This window comes from Pseudorca crassidens, chromosome 1, assembly GCF_039906515.1.
Source record: "Pseudorca crassidens isolate mPseCra1 chromosome 1, mPseCra1.hap1, whole genome shotgun sequence".
Taxonomy (NCBI): Eukaryota; Metazoa; Chordata; class Mammalia; order Artiodactyla; family Delphinidae; genus Pseudorca; species Pseudorca crassidens.
Window position 1 is genome coordinate 142810981 of NC_090296.1, and position 18372 is coordinate 142829352.

General features: G+C 43.0%; 1 protein-coding gene across 4 annotated transcripts in view; it reads right to left on the minus strand.

The window, feature by feature from the left end:
* Positions 1–5766: 5766 nt before the first annotated feature.
* NTRK3 (neurotrophic receptor tyrosine kinase 3) overlaps positions 5767–18372 on the minus strand; it is a 385061-nt gene continuing 372455 nt past the window's right edge. For all 4 annotated transcript variants that reach the window (XM_067696136.1, XM_067696126.1, XM_067696132.1 and 1 more), the window contains one exon: positions 5767–6823. The gene's annotated coding sequence lies outside the window, so the exon portion shown is untranslated. The remainder of the gene's footprint in view (positions 6824–18372) is intronic.

Consider the following 18372-nt stretch of genomic DNA (forward strand, 5'->3'; position numbering starts at 1 on the left):
TTTATGTAAGGCTTATTAAGGGCAAGACCAAGTACCAAGCACTTTGTGCATGTCCTCATATGACTCCATACTATAAGAACAGATCATAGTATGACTATGTGTCTGTTACATATGAGAAAACTGAGGCCCAAAGAAGTTAAATGACTTGGCTATGGTCCCCAGTTGATTAATGGATGAAAAAAACTTTGGGAGAATGAGAGGTATTTTTCCTTCCTCGCTGTTTGGGGGACAAACCTCACAGGTGGTACCAAACAGAAACAAAATTTGCTGAGCAGTTAGTCAGACAAAAGCTTGAATTTTGCCCTTGCCTAATACTTGTTTGTGTCATTTGACAAGAAAATTAATCTTTCTGAGACAGCATCTCCAAGCCTCAGTTTCCTTATCTAGAAATATGAAGATAAAAATACATAATTCATGGGGGATCGTTATGATGGCTCAGTGAAGGTTTAGCGAGATGCCTATCTGGTGCATATTATGGGCTTAATGAAAGTTTAGCTTCCTTCTAGGGACCCAGGTGAGGGACCAGAACAGGGAAAGCTCAGGGTTGGAGCCCATATCAGCTCTGCTGAAGCTGGACTACAGGAGTTGGGCAGCCAGGGCTGACTGAGAGTAAAACTGAGGGAAGTTCCAGCTGTGAGTATAACACTGCAGGGACAAAAACAAAAACAAAACAAAACAAAACAAAACAAAAAAACAAGAAAAACCATGGTAGAAACTGGCCTCATTTCTCTGGAAAAAAAAAAAGGAAAGTTCTTATGAAAGAGATGCAGCCTTGTTTTTTAAAAAAAAACATTTGTCTCAAGGAAATTTGCTGATCCATTCTTTCTGGATGGAAAACCCTACATCTATAGAAGGAGAATAAACACTGTTATAACTCTCCTTGGATCTTTTGGCCAAACTTTGAAGTCTTCTGATTTAGTATGGGAATCTTCTTGGATATTTCAGAATGACTTCTCACCCCTACTCCTCTGATTATGCTTGAATGATGGGAACTTAAACATGGGGAGAGCATCAACTCAAGATGAGAGAGTCCAACTCTCTTCTCTCTGCATGAACCGAAGCCCCATCCAAAGGTTGGAGATTAGTGGTCATTTGGTTCTACCTGTGGATCCAGGCAGGATCTGGATTATCCTACCCTACCAGATTACTTTCAGGTGGTCAAACACCACTTTGACTCTGAGTTACTCTCTGTCATTTATTTCCACTTGTTTTGAATCACAAGAGACTTCTGTCATAGGTGACCATATCTCTAACATATACACAGGTATCTGTCGCAAGGCACAAGAGATAACAATAATGTCCTCTCACTTTAGGGTGTCGGGGTCCTAGCCTCACCCCGACAGACAGAACGATGGGCTCAGAGCCTACCTCATCCCCCCAAAGGACAGAGTCCCTGATGAGTATACCATCAAAAAATACCAGAGCAGATGTCATGAAATTCCGATCAGAAGAATTTATAATGTGAATTCAGGTATTATATAGTGAGAAATAGATAAACAGAAATTGTCGGTCAAACTCCTGGCAGCTGGGGCCGGCATCAGAGGCAGTAAATAAACTAACTCCATAAATCACGTTTATGATCAGCCCCATTGCGCATAACTCTACCAGTGGGGCTTTCCATTAAGTAGCAGGAGGGAGTGGCTTGTTGCGGCTCATAGAGATGGAAATGAGCAGAGGCAGTGTGTGCCTGGAACAGTGACCGAAGGGTGTCAGACTATGATTGAGACATTACCCTGCTTTCTAGGTCAATGTTTGCGTAAGGGCTTGGGAGAAGGGTTCTGGCTTTCCACCTGGAGTAACATACAGGAGAAGGTCAAGGCATCCACGGAATTCTGGTTTGGTAGATCTCAAAGCCCTAGACCTCTCCATCCACGACACAAGGGCAAAAGGAGTGAGAAGTTGGCTGTATACTAAGAGAAGCTGGGGAAGTCTCTTTATCAAAAACTCTTCTGTTAGTCATCATCCAAGTCATAACTGAAATCCTGTCCTCTGTTGTGCTCTCTGAATCTTCTTATAGCCTTGATATTAGTAACCCAGACGTTCTTCTATTCACTGTGGAATCCAGAGTGTGGGATAAAGAGGGGTATGGTCTGGGGAGAGAGTCTTAAATCTCCTTTACATCTTGAGGCTTTGGCACATTATAGTACCTCTCATAGAAGACTGCTCCTAAATTTATTACATCAATAAATGAATGAAAGACTATCCTGAAAGTGATATATTCTAAACTGCTTTTTCCCCATTGTTTTTGTTTATTTGTTTGCTCTTTGATTACAACCCTCCATTGTGGTCTTGGACAGCAGCTTCAATCCATGTGATAGGAAGGATAGGGTGGTGATTAAGACGATGTGTACTAAACCCAACTGCTGGTTTCAAACCCTACCTCTGCCTCAAGTAACTGGGCATCCTTGGACAAGTTATCTAAACCTCTGAGGCTTGATTAGCACATCTATACAATAGAAATATTAACATATGTCCTAGTTAAAAGAATTAACTCATTCAGGGCTCTTGCAGACAGCTTGCTGGGCAAATAGTGACATATGGCTTAAATATGAATGTCCATGACCATGTCTTGGCACCTTTTCTCTTCCACGGCCTCTCTCCCTTATAGTTGAGGATTTGTCTGCTAAGACTACTTGAGCTACTACTTAAGAATGTTTTCAAAAGTCTGAGGAGAAAGGACTATGATTAAGACACTCATAGAGATTGGCTGATGTAATACAAGTACTGTGCTTTCCTCTAAGGCATGGGTATCTGGCCATGATCTGTAGTCAGAAGATGGACTCTCCCACGTTATACCATCCAGATTTCCCTTATAAGACCCAAACTCCCAGAGAACTTTCCAAAGAAGCTGCTCTTCTCTACCTAACTGCTTTAAAGCCATTCCCTGGCCCTTGCAGCTCATCAGCAAGTGGCAGGCAGGGCAGTAATTAGACCCTCTGCTGAGCCCTATACTGATGATTTGAATAGTTGAGAACATTGCAAACCTTGGAAATGGGGGGAAAAGAGAGGCTAAAATAGAACATCTCCCTAGTTAATAGCTAAGTAACATTGAGCATCCCAACAGGAACAAGGAATAGTGCATGGCTCAGGGCAAAGTGCCCCTCCATTCCCTGAAACATTAGAGGAATGGGTTCTGAGAAGTTCAAGTAGAATTCCTGGGAGCTCCCTCATATGTATGTTCATGACCTATGCCAAAAAATTACCCCCTCACCTAGGACATCAGGTCTGATAAATCTACCTTGTGTCTAATGAGTACCTTCCTGGCATGTCTGTGATCGATGCCATGATAGGCAGTCTCCAGGTTCAGGTTCAGGGATGGCCAGCTGCTATTTCTGAAGTTTCCCTGTTAGACCACTGCTTCTTCTTGTCACCATTGGGTTGACGGTTTTTTAGGGGCATGTTGTCTTTATAAGATAATAGTATCGACCATGCCTTCAGGCATTGGAAGATGCTATCAATAGTTTGTTTCAGTTTTTGTTTACCTGAGAACCCTGGCTTCGGGCAAGTAGTTGAATGAGATTATTAATCAAGGACCTTCCAGACCTAGGAGTCTGTAACCTTATCCAGTCCTTGAACTGTCTTTCAAAATAAATGCCAAATAATGGGTCAGAAGGATGTGAGGACCCTCTGAAGTGCAGGTGCAAGACCCCAGGGCCTCCCTGGACTTTGTGTGGAGTAGGAAGGAGTAGTCCCCTGCAGAAGGGTGAGGGTGGGGGTTTCATGTATGTGGCGTGGGACCCGTTGTCTCTCACTGCATTTCCATGATTTGCCATCACTGGACTAGGCAATAAATAGGCCAAGCCACCAGGCCCGGACTTCAGAGAGCATTTAAAACTCCTACTTTGAGAAACATTACTTTTGCCTTCAGGCAGCCCAGGAAGACACTAATGTAAAGGCAGCCACATGCTGGGGAAGAGAGAGATTTACTCATAACTTCCATGTTGTCAGGTGGTTCAGAATTCTGGATCCTGAGAATTTTCACATGTGAGGCTCATGAGGCACAGTGGTAGCACTTTGAATTCAGTACAAATGATCTGGGCCTTGGAGAATGAGAAATCCAGTTCAACGCAACGAATGTCTATTAAGTACGTACTATATACATATCACTGCACAGAGAACATTAGCCCTTGTCTGGAAAGACTTAATGCATGTTCCACCTACTCATCAAAAAGAGTTTATACACTGAGGACTTTTGTCCCATGCCTGCAAGGGGCCTAATTATGAACTTGTAATTTTTTTTTAACTCTAATGGCATTTTAGTTTATATATATATATTTTTTATTTTTGGCTGTTCTGCGTGGCATGCTGGATCTTAGTTCCCCGACCAGAAATTGAACCTATGCCCCCTGTAGTGGAAGTGCTGGAGTCTCAGCTACTGGACTGCCAGGGAATTCCCATGAACTTATAGTTTTATGTGGCCAGGAGGCAAGGGCCGGTGAAAAATGTAATTTATTACAAGGGACAATTGAAGAACAAAAGTCTTTTGCGCTTTAGGTATGCTAACTTCCTTCACTGGGATAGAACCTTCAAAAAGCCTATTTGGGTTTCTTCCCACTCAGAGCTTTACGAATTACACTTTTTTTAAGGTGGTGTGAGCAGGTATTCTAGTGATAACAACGTGTTTGATATATGGAGATGAGGAAGATATTTCCATTGCTGTCTGAAACCCAAACATGGTGTTGTAACTTAATCCTTAGCTACAGGCTTTGAAGGGAGATGCGCTTAGAGGAAGGAGACAAGTTAACCACGTGGTACAGACAAGCCGCTGGTCTAGAAAGGGCTGGGGCACGCACGACCTGGAGCTCTTGATTTTCCTGAATGAAATTCCTCTTTTAATACTGTGTGACATTGCATGGTAATGTCTAAACCCTTATACCAATGGTTCTCAACCAGGGCAATTTTGCACCCTCCCCGTCCCCAGGGGACATTTGGCTATGTTTGGAGACATTTCTGGTAGACATACCTGGGAGGGGGACAGAGGAGGAGTACTAATGCTCTAATGAAAATGCTGGTAAACATCAGAAAATGCACATGACAAACCCCACAACCAAGAATTCTGTGGTCCAAAATGTCAATAGGGACGAGGCAGGGAACCCTGCCTTAAAGCTTCCTACACCTCTGGTGAACCCTCATGAGTGACATTACAGCCTGTGCCTCCCTGTCTCTCCCCGACAATCCACTGATGTTTTTGAAATAAATTAATGGAAATAAGTCTTCCTCATTAAAGGAAACACATTATATATTGTAACGAAGAAAAAAAGGAAAGGAAGGGAAATTGGGAAGTAGAGAGAGAGAGAGAGGGAGGGAGGGGAAGGAGAGAGAAAGAGAGACTAGAAACGAGATTTAATGTAATTATGCCAAAGAATCATAAAATCTTTGGGGGAAAAAAAAATCCGAGGGAATATATTTTATCCCATCTTAGGAAATAAAATTATTGTAACTAAGAAGTTGAGTAACAACATATGTGGAATGACAGGACATCATGACATAGAGCTGGAGGTCGTCAATCCTTTCCTTGTGCCCTGCCTCAAATTATAAATATATGTACGTCCTTCTTGAAACATTCATCTCAACCCAATATCCAACTTAGGGTCTACCTTAAGCATTGTGCAAGCTATTTGACCTTCAGCAAAACAGGGTCCCAGCTCTCAAGATGATATTGAATCCCACAATCTTTGCACACATTTGGACTTTCCCAAACTTCAACCTACCTTTAAATTCAACACACTTCCCTACTGAATAATGAATACAAATAAAACAAGGACATTGATGTTTTATACTTTATTTGAGAAGATACCCTACATAAACTATGTCAGGAGGATACAGGTCTACACACGATTTCATCAGTCAATAAATGGAGTTGTTAACATAACACAGAAGATATGATAGCATGAGGAAAACAGAAGTATGACCAAGGAGTATTTACAACTCTCACATATGCTATATTTATATTGGAGATGGATATATACATATATACATGTACATGTGCATATACATACATATGTCCATACATACACACACATATATACATATATATGTATAAAATGTTTTTAAGCAAAAACCAAGAAAAGGGTTTGCCTTCTTGGAGTAATTAACCATTTGAAAGTGAAGAATGGTTGGTTTCCATTAGTGTCATGGTGTTAAACCTCCGTCCCCACATTGAACTGCAACACTGATAGATTCCAATGAAGACATGTTGCCTTGGGATGGAAGCGTGAGGGTGAAGAACAGGGTGATGGGTACAGGGCCAAGAGTGAAGGACATGCACAATGGGAGAATGACCTTTGGTGATACCATTAAATCATCCTTTTGTATTAAACATAAATTATTAATACAATTTAAAAAAATAATTTTCTGTTTTCTTTTGAGGTTAGGGAGGAAGGAAGGGTGGGCTGGGGAATAGAGAAAGGGAGGGCACTTGCCTTTTCAACACATCCCTTAATATTAACTGAGAATACATCCCCCTACTCTGGGGCCATCTTACCAAATTTAGAATCTGTTTTTGTGGATTTTTTTTTTTTGCATAAAACACACCTTTACATAAGAACTTTACTTCGATGATAAGCCTCTTCTCCAAAGGCAAATAAAATACAATCATCACTTTAACTAAACTGACTCTCCAAGACTTGCCAGGATGCAAATAAACTTAGCATGGCCAATGGATGTATTTGTTAGAAAGGAAAAGAATGGAAGAAATAGTACCTCAAGGAAGGGGCACTATGAGTAAAACCCAGTTTCACTAAAACCTCAGCCACCCATTTTAAGTCAACGACTTTGGGATCCAAATGATGAGAAGCAAGAATGATCAGCAATTTCCAGTGGCCTGGGAAAAAAAAGAAACAAGCATTGTGGAGGAATATTTTTAAGTCATAAAATAGACCTGAGGAACAATCAATTGAGATTAAAATAAATGATGTAAAATCCAGTTGAGCACACCTCAACTCGGCTGCTGCCAAGGCCTCCACCAATGAATGGTGAGTTGGCAATATTATATCCTTCATTAAACTTTTCCCAAGCCACGCTACATAGTTTCTTTTCTAAACTCTGTAAGATTAACTTGGCCTCAGAACAAGTGCCTAGATGGATCATACGTCCACACGCCATAGACAGCATTGCTCAGCAGTTGCCGTAATCCATCGAACCCTTCAGATGGCTACTATCTTTACACAAACATTGGGAAACACACACAAACCCACGGAATCAGACAAGATATAATCACTTTACATATATTTAATACAGAAAGCTTAGGGAGGGGGTGGAAATCAGTTACAAGAGCACCTAAACTTCATTTGCAAAATTCCTTCAACTAGTGCACTGAAGTAGGTACCAGCTGATTTTCCAGATATTGAAAGTTTGCTGCCCAACCTCAGCCTAAAGATAAAGGGACATGTAATGTCCAGTAGGAAACAAATCAGTGTACATCATTTACACGCAATAAATCCTTCATTTCCCTTGAAATAAGATATGTAAAGTAGCACTTAGTTTAATACAAGTTTTGTTCTGCTTTAGACCTAGCTGTAAAAAGCCATTCATGCAAAAAATTACCTCCAGCTTTAGCTGGATAGTTAAAGGACACTTCTACTGAAAACAAGTCCCTTTCACATAGGGAAGGGGAGCAAATCCCACTCTGGACAGCCCGTGTCGGCTGAGAGTGGAAAATACAAGACTTTGGTGTTTGTAGGGCATTTGCCTTAAGAACCCAGAAGTAGCACTGAGCTCGCCTCTAAGGAGGCAGAGGGCTAGAAGTGCCCTTGGAAATTTTAGGAATTTTGCAGAAAAAGTACTGAGAACCTCTATAGGATTTTTTTCTCTGGCCTGTTCTCTCCTGAGGCTGCCCTGGGCATACCTCCATTTGTAAAGCTGACTACTTCTGTATCTCCATCTCAGACCACCTTCCTCCCTGACCAATGGATCATTTGTTTCCTACCAGTCCATCTACAACTCCTTCCTCTCTGTTTTAAGGGAAAAGAATTTGTTTTATTAAACTCTATTACAGCGGTTGGTCATTCATGTGCATATTCTTTCTAAGCTAGGGTTGCTCTTTGATTTCAATATAAAACAAAGCTCCTCTATTCTAAAGGACTCCAGTAGAGAATTTTTGACCCTGCTCTCCCACCATCCTCACATAAATAATCAAGAGAAACTCTGGCCATGGCCTTTTTTGCATGGCAAGTGTGAGCACTGGAATGAGATGCCTTCAAGAAGACAAGGAATGCAGGGAAAGGATGGATTTTTTTCCTCAGACCCATTCCAAAGTTCCAACTCACAGCTCCATTGAACTCGCTCCTCTGAGATCTGGCTCTGGTTCTACCACCTCACCTAACCTTAGAAAAAATCCTTTATAGTTTTACACTACTAAGTGTTATGAATCATGCTAAGCAACACTGAAGAGAGGGGGAGAAAGTGGAGGAGAGAGTATGGTGGAGTGTTCAAAGCCTTGGACTGGATGGTTCAGAGGCAAGTGAAGTGGAATTTATCTAACATCTGTGAAATAGAAGACAGCATTTAAGGTGAAATCCTCAGTGACTCTCTCGCCTTCCCAGTACAGTGTCCATCCTGACATGAGTGAGGCAAATGCTGCCAGTTAGTTAAGAGAAAGCAATGTTGTCTCTAAAATGACGTCTATGTATGATTGTGCTGTTTGACAACTGTCCCATCACAAAGCAAAGAGACAAAATGTGCTTCTGCTGTGCATTTTCTCAGTGCAACCCTTCAGTCTAGCCTGACCGAGGCCTTAAGGAGCCATTGGCATTTTTACTATGATTGTTTAAGGCTAAGTTAGCTGCTGAACAGCATTCAGGATTGAAGGGTGACTGCTGGCATTCAAAGCTGTGCCCCACTCTGAGTCTTCAAAATGCTAACAACAGCATCACTGGGCCCTTTTCTGTCCCCAGAGCTCATAGCTCCTGCTCAACTCCTGTGAAATACTGCCTCCAAATGCACATGGAGTAAAACATAGACTTGTACTTTGTGGGAAATGTGCAGAAAATTTTTTTTCAAAGTGATTGCCAATAAACTATCCTCCATTTGGGAGTTCACAAGTCCATGGTGCCTTGCGAAGACTTATTGCAGTGGGTCCCTGTGCCAAAGTGTGTCCTCCACTGATGTCTAAGTGTCTTTCTTTCCACTGCTTTGAGCCAAAAGACCTGGGCACATTAGTCCAACACCCATTATTTGTTAGCAGATTGAGAACGTGACACAAACAGGCTTGGAAATTAATAAAAGGTGTAGGCACCTGAACTTAAGAATAAAGTCTTCCAGCTTGAGGTCCCAAAGGATGGAAGTAAAAGAAAAACCCCACCCTTTCTTGACTGGCAGTTCAATCAGGCTAGCAGTCATTGGTTCAATTGAGGGAGGTGTTTGCTGTCCCTGGTGCTGAAAACAGATACCCCAAAATCACTGACAGATGGGAGAAGTGAGAAATTCTGCCTATCAAACTGAAAACTCTTTCAACAGAGGCTGACTTTGGGTGACAGTACTCAAAACGTGTTTTAAAAGCCTCTTTTCTTATGCCATTCCAAATGAAAGCAGCCCTAAAGTGACCCTAGTTTTCCTGTAGGACAGAGTTAATGCATTGTCATAATACCAGTGGGGTAGCTCATCCAAACCGCCTCCCCATTCAGGACCTACTGGTATATTCTCTCATATGAGTCAAGGACCCCAAACTCTTAGAAAAGAAGCCTATAAGTGGATGCAGCATTGAGGTCTACAGAAAATGCTTACTGACTGATTCCTTTTCCTGATACCTTTGCAGACATAGGATTGATTTGGTTTGCTAGGACTAAATGTTTCTGAAAGAAGTATTTGGGTAAAAATTTACCATATACTGAAACATGGGTCTCTGAATTCGTCTCCACCTCTAATTTCATTGTCACATTCTGAGAAACTGAGCAGAACTTTTACTATGCTCAAGAGAAAATCTAAACTTGTAAACAACTACTTCCTAATGTTCCCAGCTCCCCTCCCAGCCAACACACACACACACACACACACACACACACACACACACACACACACACACACAGGAAATCTCAGAAAGTAAAACCTACTTGAGAAACGAACGTGATTCTTCCCTTAACAGTACACAAATCTTTGCCAGAGAGAGCAGGGCTACTGTTTTCTCTCAAATTCAAACAGAATTTCTTGTCCCAACTTGCTTTCTTTTCATTTTATTTTGACATACCCTTGAACTCACCTGCCTTGGCCCACATAAATGACCAAGAAAAGTCCTTGATTCTGTAGGGTAACAAAAGATTAACATGCATTGTTTTGGGCTGCTTCCAACTGCAATGGGCTTGGGGGAGCCTTTGCTGTAGACATGAACTATAATCAGTCTTTTCCAGCCTTGGAAAGGAAATAGCCCAATGGTCTCAAGAAAGGCTAAATTCTCAGAGAGAGGGAAGAAAAAAAGCATTAAAACAAGTTCTTGTTGCTCCTGTTAATATATTAAATCAAATTTTCCATATCCGGTGAGTTATTTCTCATATGATACCTCTGAAATCCTTAAATAATCAAGTCTTGTCCCTAAGAAGTTACATAGGGAAATGGCTTGTTCAAGGAAGGCCTTAAACAGTGCTGTGAGGGCGGTCATCTCCTTGGGATTATCAGAATGAATTATGGAACATCACCCTGAACCAGCTTGACTTCTCCAATCTCACATCATAATTTAAAATCCTAGTCATAACCCAGTTTGGACTCTCATTTCAAAGAAAGCTAGAATGCTTTCTGTCTGCTGGACAGCTGCAGGGGGAAAATCACTGGGACAGAGTTTCAGAGCAAAAGTGTTGCTTTTCTATCTAAGAAAAACAAAAATTGAGCCCCAGGTAAAAAGAGAAAAGGGAAGCTGAGATAGTCTGAACTTGAGCAAAAGATTTGTGAATTTCTTGGGATTTCAGTTACTCAGTGTTATTCTGATTTCTCTCTGGAGTAAGAAATTAAAAAAAAAAAAAAGGAAGCATGCACAGCATTTAGTCAGTTGCATCACACCTGATCATTTCTTGGAGATCTACAGGAAATCACATTTGAAAGATTCAACATACCAACTAGTCACCATTGCAAATAGTGGTTGGTGTCACAAACAGCTGGGATTTTTTTAAGTGGCTGTAAATGACATCACTGTTGTAACCTTGGCTATCTGGCCTCAGGATGTATTGTCAGGGGTTTCATTTCCAATCAGATGTGTTTCTCGTGGGAATCTCAATCACACCTATTTGTTAGTGCTCAAGGCTACTGGAAATGTGATTTGGCATTTGGTCTTCACTCCAGCGGTTATTTTTTTCCATCTTAAGTTTATTTCCCCATATACAAAATGCTGGCCCCATAATACACGTGATACTGCTTCAGGATCATTATCGCTTTGGTTGCTTTCCTTCAAGATTGGTTTCTCTAGCCAATTTATCAAGGAAGCTTCATAGAGTCCTACTTAAAAAAAAATTACATTTAAATCTACAGAAACTCATGAAAGCAACAATGGATAATACGGAGATAAACACAGCAGGAGATGCCATTTTGCTACAAAACGTTCAGGATTCCAGGCCTGAAAACAAAATCTACCATCATTGCCTTTTCAGTGACAGGGCCAAATGGGTAGAACATCTTCTTTCCACTTTGATTTTTGTAAAGGCGTTTCTGGCCCTCTGTGCTCGATGGCGATTCAAAGAGGAAAATGCCAATGACAAAAATCTAGAGGGGGCGTGTAAGGGATGGTGGATGGATGGTAAGCGTTCAGAGTTTCAAGAGCTTTCAAAGAAGAGCTGCAAGAGATGAACTGAACACAAGATGAAAGTGGGGCCGACTTCAGGGTGGGGACGTTTGCAAACTTGTTCTAGGTGAGACCTGGAGAAGCTATCCTTCACTCAGAACTGATCTGAACAACAGATGAGACATAGATTGATCTGCCCCATCACTGCCAACAAAGAAGGCCCCAGGTCTGCAAGTTGCTGCCAGCTGCCCACTGTAGACTAAGGACTCTTGCACATTGGCCCAGAGAACTGAAGTGACTTGGGCACAGTCACTCAAGCGACACCCAGTGAAGCCAGCTGACTTCCTGCCCGGTGCTCTGTTCTTGTCCTCTGGGACGTTGAACTTTCCCAAGGAAAGTCTAACCCTTCCCCTTCATGTTCCCATTCTATTTGAATGTTTGTGTTTGATATCTCATTGTTTCAGCCCCAGGATAGGTTCAGTAATCTGCTTGAACCAACTTACATTTATATTTATACTTAATATGTACTACAGGTCCCAAATCAGTGCTTCTCCCCCACCCCGAAAAATTAAGTAAGTAAAATCTGCATCAAGGTTCAGTTTGGTTTTGTGTTTCTGAGAAAACAAGTCCAGCCTTTAAATATGAAGGCTCTGAAAACTCAGGATTTAGTTGCCCTTGAAAAGGCCCTAATTTCATAAATGATCAAAAAGTGCAAAAAGGTAGAAAGTCAAAGACTGTGTGCTGATCAGAAAAGGTGAGCCATAGTAAGCTCTAGAAACCACAGCTTGGTGCACACTTGTCTGCACATCCATACGCGTGGAGATGGGTGGGAGAAACACAAATGGGGCACACTGCTTGTTGGACCTTTTGGGACCTTCGGGGAGTGTAGAGGCATTTGTGTGTGTATGTGTGTGCATGCAAACAAGTATAATCTAAGTAATAAAATAGAAAGATGAATGTAGTTTGTCCTATGTGAGCTTGAGCACCCAGCACAAAATACAACACTGATAACTGCTTTTAAATAAAGTTATCAGGTTTGCCTCTTTATGGTTGTGACATCACTTGGCCCAGAAATCCATTTTTCCAGTCAATAAACACAATGTCCTTGACTGGCAACTTTCATTTCTCCTGAAGTAATATCTAAGAGAATACAAGGAGATTCTTGTTACTCATATTAAAGACAAGAGGCAAAGTAGGAAAAACAATTTCAGGGAGAAACAGACATCAGTAACACCCCAGGGAAATTTGTGGTGGATGCATCTAAGCTAAAGGACTTTTCTCAAGACTTTTTGATGTGATGAATGGCCCCAGTTTGTAGAGAAGTTGTGATTTCAGCTTTGAGGTTTCTGCCAGTCGCTGCACCTCTGTGTGGTTCCATAGTGTGAATTAGAAGGGGTCTGGATCATTCTGGAGCCCACCACCCCATAAGGAGAGAGCTGGCAAGCTGGAGCTTAGGGGACAGCTGCATTCTTTGTAACAACAAGGGGAAAAAGGAGCTGGGCTGTCTCTTTTGTTAGGACCATAGGAAACTTCTACTCAGACATAGGGCAAGCCCTTTGTCCATCAGAACCCACTGTCCCCACCTGACCACCGGGCTGCAGTCAGGACCTGTTACATCTGAACCTGGAAACGCTGGAGGACCGGAAAGCCCAGAGCAGGGCTCACGGACACGGGGCACGCTAACTCTTTATAAACCATTTCACGTTGTGCAGCATAAAGGTACACGGCAAAGCTGTTTGTCATCAGTAGAGTGGCTTTCGTGCCTTGATTTGTAGTCCCCTCGGGGGAAAACCAATACGATGACAAACACGTCACTCTGAGTACAAAGCCTGGTTCAGCACCGTGGTCAGAGAGAGGTCAAAACTCCTTCTCCTGGGGTCAGAGCCCAGATGCAGAGAAGAGTGGGTGCGGAGTGAAGGCAGGGGGTGTGGCTGATGGGATTCCAGATGCGATTTGCAGAGATCCACCGCATGCATCTCAATGAGCTCTGCAGTAAACTTCACTGCACAAAGGTTAATCTAGATGTCAACGTTGTCTGACAGCACTGAAATTACTCCAGGGCAGGGCTCCTTCAGAAGTCTTAATATAACAGTCATTTCCATCCTGCCTGCAGGAAATGAAAGTTTCCTGCTTTGTGTGCCGAATCATTCAGTGCCAATTTTCTCCGTTTGAAGTCCAACTGTTTGTGGTCCCGGGATTCACCTCGTATCAAGACCTTCATGAAGTTTAAGAAACTGGATTGTCAGTCCTATGGAAGCAGGAGGATAGGAGTCGAAAGAAAAAGGAAAAAAAGGACAGAAATGAAAGACAAGCTTCTTTACTGAGATTTACTTCTCTACTGTGGAAAGCAGTCATCAAATCATCTGGACCAGGTTTATTTATTCACTCCGAACGTGAGCTCAGAGGCATCAAGTAATGTCGGGAAGCTGTTAAATGGAGATGGAACATAAACTCTTCTCCAAGAGAAAACAAAAGATGTCAGGAAGCTATTCATTTGAGTATGTCCTACCTGTTAACATATTACAAAATTTGTTTTTATGACTCCTATGTACTCTTTTTTTTTTTTTTTTTGCGGTATGCAGGCCTCTTACTGTTGTGGCCTCTCCTGTTGCGGAGCACAGGCTCTGGACGCGCAGGCTCAGCGGCCATGGCTCACGGGCCCAGCTGCTCCGCGGCATGTGAGATCTTCCCGGACCGGGGCACGAACCCGTGTCCCCTGCATTGGCAGGCAGACTCTCAACCACTGCGCCACCAGGGAAGCCCCCATGTACTCTTCTTAAAAGAAGGAAAAGCTACCAGACTTAGCTTAGGCACTCATATTTCTCACTGGGCTTTAGAGATGTTGCATCCATAAGAATGTCAGAGTAGACCATGGTTAGTGGCTGTCCAGGCTCTCAGTCTACCTTCGGACGTTCAGGAAGGATACATAAATTTGTCACAGTATAAACAGAGAAGAAACCAACTTCTCTCGTGAGATGTTAAACTGAAAAACAAGACTTGAGTGACAAGGCGTTTCTCAGAAGGAGAATCCAACAGGCCTTTCCCCAACTACACTATCTTGACACATCTTCTATTAGAAACTTCTAGATTTGTTGGCCATAAGTATCTCTTGCAAGCTACAAGCTTGGGCCATGGCACTGCACACAAAGCATCGTTTACCTTGGTGATTCGGAAAAATTAATAGAGCTCACTGTCCTGCCTCTGTAGGATGGGAAATAGCCCAGCTCACTGGCTTAAGACACCATCCATACTGCAAATATCAGACCAGGTCTTGTTATAAATTTGGAACTTGGTCAGTTAAAGATGAAGGGGAATCTGATTTTCTTATTTTGCCCAAGAATTCCAAGTACTTTGAGAGAGGCCCCCAATCCCCTTGGATCTCCTCGTGAAACAGAAAAGTGTCTATGTTGGCATACCAAGACTTGGGCCAGAGGATCTCTTGTTGCAAAGTACAGAATGTGTTTAGACAGTCAACAGAACTATGATTAGGAGGAATGCACTAGGAAAACAGAGACTGTCAAAAGCCAAGACACAGAACCTTAGGGTGAAACAGCTTATGTTCACAGCAAAAGTCCTAGTACCCAATGCAGGCCTTCAGATATTCACCACATCTCCCACAGTCAGCAATGCCTTTCAGAAAGAGTAAACAATGATCGTCATCTCACATTCTCTCTGTCCCGTCCCTCCTAGGCGCTGGTTTCACCTGCAGTGCTGGTGATTTCAATAGCAACCCCGAAATGGGATGTGATGTGGTAGAAACGGTTAGCTCTTGTGTGATCTATCAACCAGGAAGAGTGATTTTCAGATGCTCAGAATGTTGTCATCAGCATAATTTAATTCAGGGAGCACCAAATGATGAAACTTTACAAGATGCCAGATTTCCCATCAGGACCTTTCTGAATATCTTAGGCCAGTCCATCTCTGGATTTCTCATCCCTGAGAAATGTAAGGGTCAAAGAGATGAAGAATGATGGAATCAATTTGCTGACTCCAAGGGGAACTTCAATGAAGCCATCCCAATTAAATATATAGATATAAGCATACAATGTATATAGGCCTATACTCTCCTTATGATGACATTCCCGGTGATGTTATGCATCCCAAAACATGTTCCGAAGCCTATATTGATATATTAATGATGATACAAAAACTTGGAATCTTCCTTTGAAACCTAGTAAGTGTTGGCCAAAAAAAAAAGAAAGAAAGAAATGGTATCAAAGAAGATATTGGTGCTCCAGTAACCAAAAACATAGTGGCTACAGCAGCATTTTTGGCTCTCAGGCAAATGGCATGGAGTATTCTAGCAGGCTGGCTCTCACCCAAAGTTGACAATAGACATCCCAGGGACATTAGAGGGCAGCTGTCTAGACTGCCAACACACACGGGCTCATGGGACAAACATCTATAGATGTTTCTCTGCTCCAGACTCTGAGCAAAGCACAAGAAAGACCCCAGATCTCAAGACTGTCCATTGGAATAACCGTACCTCGAGTCAAAATAATACTGCTGCTGTTGGGTTTGGAAACGTGCGGCAAAGAAGCCGCTCATCACTCCTGAATGGAGAACTTTAGTGAATGGTCTGCACCTTAAAATGCTGTCCTCTTTCCAACATCCTAGCTCCTCACAATAGCAGGTGAAGGTAAAAATCTCTTGGATTTTGACCCAGAGTGCAGATTGCCAGTGGCCTGTCTGGGCAGTAGGCAGGCCCGTCTCCACATCTTGGAATAGTTTCTGTCAACTTTGGGTATGTTGGTGTTGAATGGAGTAGGATGGCCAGTTGAGGAGGACAGGCTGCTGACAGTCAGTCAAGGGGCCGGATGGCAGCCTCCCTGAAGAGCATGAAAATCGGGTCCTGGACTTGTCTGCCTGGCCTCCCTCCACCAACAGCCCTTAAATCTAACAGTCACTGAGCCTTTCTTGTTTGCCTTCTATAATCAATTTCTTACCATTGATAACTGTCCCTCATCCCCATCGTTAACGACCTTTTATTTTCTCTTATTTCTAACAAGTAAGTTTAAAAAAACAAAAAAGTGAGACCAGAACATAATATTTTTTAACTGAAAGGGACCTTAAAGATATCTATTTCCACCTTCTAAATGTCTCAGATGAGAAATCTGATAATCTGAAAAGTTAGCTGACTTGGCCAATGCCACCTGAGTAACTAGAGCAAAGCCAGGAATTTCGATGGTCTTTCCACCACTCCATGTTGCCACCTAACTTCCCATGTATCCTGCACTCTCCAGGCATGACTGACCCCTTTTGCTTCTGAGTTGAGTCTCGTGCAACCCCAGAAACCTGCAGTCTGCTCTCCCATTGGTGTTGATTTCTGTAGTATTTAGCACCAAAAATACATGCACTGGTGTAGTCTGCAAAGTAAGCATCACCAGAGAAAAAGAGTCATGTTCAACCTGAACCCCGAGGGACCAAGGATCCTTTGCCTCCAGCGGGAAGCCTCTCTCCAGGGATGATTTGTGCACAGTCTTCTGAGCGGAGGAAGCATCAAGATTTTGTCTGTTAACTAAATCAAGATCCACCCAGAGGTCAGGGATATAATTAGAGGGCAGCACCTGGTTCACATCCAAAGTAAAGAACTGGAAGGACCCTTGGCCATGGCACCCTACTCCAAGGTGGGCATCCAACAGCAGGTCACTCACACCCAGTCCTGGAGGGGACCAGGTGAGGATGGCATGGCAGGGAGACCAGCCTGGGGAACCTGGAGCATCTATCACAGCTACAAAGGAGCTTGCATAATGCTACACCCCTTCCCGGTCGCTCAGACATGGACTTCTAAACCGTGGAGTTTGGTAGGGGGCGATGAGATTGAAGGAGACTGGAGTGGCCATACTGGCTAATGGGATGTCATTTCAACACCCATTTAACTACCTCAGGCTCCTTAAAAATAAATAAGTAAGTAAATAACACTTCACCAGGGCCTTTTGCCTGTGTAGGAAGTCTAGGAGGGTGAAGGAGACCAGATGCTCCTTGTAGGCGTAAAGTAACCTCGGGCACTTCAGCTCCTGCATCGTTGTGACTGCAAAGGAGGAGAGGACAGTCTTATTGGAACCCACCTGTGCTCAGGCCAATGAGCCCTCTGAGGCAACTGCCCCCACCCATGCAAAGCCTGCAGAGGGCTGCCCTGGCATTCCAGAGTGGTCCTGAGAAAAGGGACACAGAGAGTCGGTGCTGTTGGAGTCTAAGAATTCCAGAATGTAGAAGGGGCCAGAGATTAGCAAACACACCTCTTATTTTGCAGATGGAGAAACGGAGACATGGGGGAGTCTTCTCGGTCCTCCCTCTACAGAAGAATCCACCTTCTCTGCTCATCCCAGAGCCCTGAGTACCCTTTCCATTTCCACAGCCCCATTCTCTGTCTCCTTCACTCTCCAAAAAGACTTTTTATTTCTTCCACCTGCTGAGGTTAGTAAGTCAACATGCAGACTCTCTACACAGAGAGCACAGCAAGGGCAGTGAGAAAGCAGGCCCACCCCCTCTGTTCCTCCAACCCCGTACCCTTCATCTTGGAGTCTTACAGGAGACAGCTGCTTACGATGGACGTGAAGAGGGTGTGACCCCAAGGCCTACACAGAGGCTGAAGAGACTCAGACAAGGGCAATCTGACAACACCAGTCTCCTTGTCCGCAAAGGAATTGCGTACTTCCATTAGGCCATGA